The sequence below is a fragment of the Arachis hypogaea genome, chromosome 15, assembly GCF_003086295.3.
Source record: "Arachis hypogaea cultivar Tifrunner chromosome 15, arahy.Tifrunner.gnm2.J5K5, whole genome shotgun sequence".
Classification (NCBI taxonomy): domain Eukaryota; kingdom Viridiplantae; phylum Streptophyta; class Magnoliopsida; order Fabales; family Fabaceae; genus Arachis; species Arachis hypogaea.
In genome coordinates, this window is record NC_092050.1 from 157,234,357 (window position 1) to 157,239,766 (window position 5,410).

Below are 5,410 nucleotides of genomic sequence, written 5' to 3' on the forward strand. Positions count from 1 at the left end.
ATGGCCCTGTTTTCTTTACTAAACTCCATACTCATTCTTGAGAATTGTAAAGGCTGCAATGCTTCGGGAAATCTCATAAACTTTCCCTACAGTTTAGAATAAATCTTCCTTGAAAGCCTTTTCTATGGCCACTTGATATAATATATAATCTAAGTAAGCATAAACTTTGAGTTCTTCATCACAAGAATCCCCCCATGAATTCATGCTATAATGTTATTAATTGTAAGCAAAATTATGCTAAAATATATTGCCTATACCGCCCTGTTTTTTTCATAATGAAACTAATGAAGTGCACCATTTAATATCAAAGCATGAAAGAAACTCTAGAGTTACCTTGATAGAATTCGGAATTAGATTTTAGAAGGCTTTCATTTTTTCATTGATCCTACTCCTTCTTCTCTGCTCAACAAAAAAAAATTACCATAAGTTTGAATGAAATCAAAACCAAGTACTAGAAAAAGCCACGGATTTAGAAAAACCTTTTTTTGACAAATTATGAACTTCTGCTTTGCTCCTCTTTGATGAACTCCTGGAAGGTACAGACTTTGCTGGAACATCTTCTACCAAGGCTTCAACACCCTCTTACATTCAGAAATTCTCAACCAATTGTGTTTCAAAAATGAGTACAGAAAAAGGTGTGTCTCCAAACAATATTCATAATAACGCCAGGAGAAGAACATGCATGTGACATTAGTTCACAACCACGAAGAGCATAAATAAACTCCAGCAATTGTTTCTTTGCATCATCATACAGAATCACTTTATTAGCATCCTTTCTATTAGCTTCGCTACATTCATGAAAAAGAAAAGTGAGTATTTAAGAATATGATCAGTGAGGTATGTATAAATAATTAAATATCATACAATTGCATAGATATCTTTTACCTAGTGGATAAGATGCGGGCAAACAACCGCTCCATGTCAAGCAGCCTTGATAAAGCTTTTCAAAATTCTAGTGCATAAGGTAAATTAGCTCCCTAAAACGCAAATCATATATAAAAAATACTACTATTTACTAATATGTATTGGTTCTAAATCCACTGATTATGATCAAATCAATTGTAACATCTAAATGGCATAATAATGAGCACCACTAGCATAAAAATCATAAAAAATCATAAAAACTAAAAGTAATAATGATGGCAAAAAAAAATCCACCTTTTTTAATAATAATAATAATCAAGTCGAAACATTAAGTAATCCAAAAAAAAAAAAATACAATAAAAGTGAACAAAATATAATGCTTAGGTCACTAAAGGTTTATATGCCCACAGAAAAACAATAAGAACAAGAATAATAAAAGAAGGAAAAGTTATAAATCTAATCTTGTGAGAAATTATAATTATTACGATGGTGATTATCATTCAATTTTGTAAGATTTTTAAAGGTATTTTTTTTATCCTATACTCGATCATATTATGATCCTTCGATATGAATGAGACTGCAATTTTTATTCGATTCCCATCATCAACCTAAATAAAATATTAACATTTAAACATTAAGATTACCTACCAAAATATCAAAGAAAGAATGAGGAAAAAAATAGTGTATAATATTACTTTTATATTAAAATTATCATTCAACTCGCAATCCACACACCCGCGTCATTCCTATATATATCGAGCAAAATATATTAGAGAGTACTATATAATTGTATAAATTTTATATCAATAACTACTAATTATATTATCTTACGATATAGTTTTGAGGGTGGGAAGGCCTCTGATTCTTTAAGTTCAAATTGTGAAAAAATTATATTTAGAGTGGTCTCAAAATCATAAAATGAACAATTTTTTTAATACTTCATCTAAAAAAGGTCAGTTCATGTGTAAGTCAGTGTTTGCTTTTTTGTTCATACAATTAAGTAATTAACAAAAAATCAGAAAATACATTTACTAATTTTAAGGATGTCCTCTTTCGCTTGAACTATTTTTTAATGAAAAATGAATCTAGCAAAATAATTTATCTTTTAACACGATCAATCACTACTAGGTGCCAATATTGATGACCTTCGTAAATAATTTTAGATACAAAATAAATACCTAATCAAGAAAAAATCATTATAGTTATTAAATTTATTTTATACTAATATTTGCTAATTTGAATTTAAAAATGATATAAACTTACTTAAATAACAAGCATATGTTTTTATACGACAAACTTTTTTTATACAAAAACAAATTTTATGTATATTAAATATAAATGCATTATGTTATGTTATATGATATATGCAATAATTTTTATTCTTTTTAAACAGTCAACTTTGACTAAATAAACATCTATAATACAAGATTTCAAACTGCTGGGATCCATTTTTGTCTTCTCTACCATCTTATGTTAATTTGCCACTTATTTATATGCGCAATACAAATAACAAATGCTAGTATTATTGTAATATACACTTCTATATACTAACCACAAAAATTGGAGGTAAAACTAATAACCACTTTTTCTATTCAACTCTGTTCTTATCATATCTTCATATCTGCTACTAAGAGTAGCACAAGAGAATTAATTGGCTTGTTTGGTATCAAACTCTTGAATACATCTTTGTGAATTGCAACTTCTGAAAATACTATATTCTCCTTATCGCTGCCAAAGATAAATTAACATAAATAAAAATAGCTAAACAAATCCACAACACCATTAAAAAATAATATACTTATTAAGTTTATTTACTTATCCACCAATAGATTATCATACAAGTATGTTGTAATTGTAAGTTTAATATTATCCAAACCTATCGAAGCTGTTAGTTTAAAAGACATGTAATCCACTAAATATAAAAAAAAAACTGTTACTATAATAATAATAATAATAATAATAATAATAATAATAATAAAAACTAAACTACTTATTATATAGTACTCATAATCAATGTTGACAAAATTGCATGCAAATTCGTAAAAACGTACATTTTTACGGTTCAACTCCCTCTTTTCGTTGCGCTTCTGCTGTACGAGTGTGTAGAGTAGGAATTATACAAAAGTGCTGTGTAAAATGTAAACTCTTCAGAATCGTGACTTTGCCAGAAAAAAAAATATCTCAAAAAGGGTGGTCTAAAACCTTGCTTTTCACTTAAAAAAATGTACATACTATATACATACTATTATTTTAGTTTACTAAAATGTACATACTATTATTTTCAATTTTTAAAATATTAAATTAGTGACATACAGTTTAATCTTAGCTTTTAGTGAATTTGTCAAAAGAATTATTTTTTTAAATGCCACAAAATAAAAAGCACTTTTTGAAATATTGTTTTATCAATAAACTAATTGTTTTGTGGGGTTCAAAATAATGATTTTCTGATTTTCTCCATAACTTTCGTTCAGATACCATAGCATCCCAAATTTAAATTGTGAGTCCCTATATCATAGGATCTCAAATATATATATATATATATATATATATATATATATATATATATATATATATATATATATATATTAATTAGTGTTTTTGTTCATATCTCGGAAGTGTAGGGCAGACGATTTTAAAACGGACTCCCCATTCATTAGATAGAGAAGATCACCAAAATTTCGTGATGCGCTGCCGAACTTATTCCAATTCAATAAGAGATCTCAATATTATATCTTGAAGAGGACTCGAACCTCCACGCTCTTTGTTGAGATCCAATACATGAATAGGAATGAAAGGAACAATGTTTTACAAAAAAACTTTTTTTTTCTCCTTCTAGAAATTATTATTATGGGAATATAAATTTTTTGAAATTATATAGTCTTTGTTTTGACATTATAGATTATAATAAAAAATTAAAAATTTATAAAATCAAACTACTTTTACAAAAAAATTATATGAAAAAAATTCTTATCAGTTAAATTATATGTAATAATTATTTAAAGAAAAAAAGTGAAAATATAAATTAAAAAAATAAATAATAAAAATTTAAAACTAAATTAAAAAATTAAAAAATTATACATAATAATAATAATAATAATAATAATAATAATAATAATAATAATAATAATAATACATTTTTATATAAATAATATTAAAAAATTATTTTTAATTATATTTAACTATAAATTTAATGTATTTCTTATAATTTTATAAATTTATTTAAATTATATTATCTTATCATTTCTGAATTATTTCCATCATATCATTCTTTTTTTAAGAAAAGGAGATAAAAGAAACTGTTTGAATAACATGGTAACTAAAAAAAAAAAAACTTATATTAATTTTTTTTAGTGAATATCATGCTATATGAATATCAACAATAAATTACTTGTACAGAACACGGAATGATCCTAACCAAATTTTATAACTGATATAAACAAATTATATTTATATTTGTAATTAAAATACGAATAAAAGTAAAAAAAAAAATATAGTCACACTTAATCTTTTATGTTCATGAAATTTTATTATAAAATGTTTGATAATTTTGATGATTAATTATTTTATTAAAAATAGAAAAATATTATTTACATATTAAAAATTAGTCATTATGCTTTTTGTGTAAGAATATATATCGTTTAATTTATTTTTTAATATATATTTTATATTTTAATATGTATTTTATATGAGTGACTGATTTTTTGTGCCTATCAAATATGATTACTAAAGTATATGTAAAATATGTATAAAATATATACAAATATATATTTGATGTAGGGGTGAGCACGGGTAACGGGTACCCGATTATCCATCCGAATTCGAACCGAATCAATTAAATTGGTTCTGAAACTAACGGGTAATCGGGTCCAACCTGAACCAAACCGATGATTTTTGTTAGTGATTGGTTCGGGTATCGGTTTTGGGGGTGTGGAACCCGAACCAACCCGCGAACCCGATCATATATTAATTAAATAAAAAAAATAAAAAAATATATATGACTTTTCCATTAGACAATGATTATTCATTATTAATATGTTTGAATTTTAATGAGTTTAGTTTTTAATGTATTTGGTGTTTAACATGTTTATTGTACTTGTTGAATTTTTAAGATAAAAATTTGGTTTTTTTTATGAATTTCAAAGTCATCGGGTACCCAATTACCTGAACCGAACCAATCTGTTCTTAATCGGTTTGGTTTGGTTCGGGTACAGGGCAAAAAACTAGAATAAGCTAAGAGAAGTTGCAAATTACCTAAATAAGCCAAAGTGAAATTCGTTTCAGCAATGAACCAAACCATATATTTATATAATTCGAACCAATGTGGTTCGAACTCGAATCATTAATAATTCAAACCAGCTTGGTTCGAATTACACACAAACACACGCACACACATAATTCGAACCAACTTGGTTCGAATTACACACAAACACACGCACACACTAATTCGAACCAGCTTGGTTCGAATTACACACACAATAATTTATGGTATAATTCGAATTATGCTGTTAAAAAATTAATAATTTATTAAAAAAATTAATAATTTAAA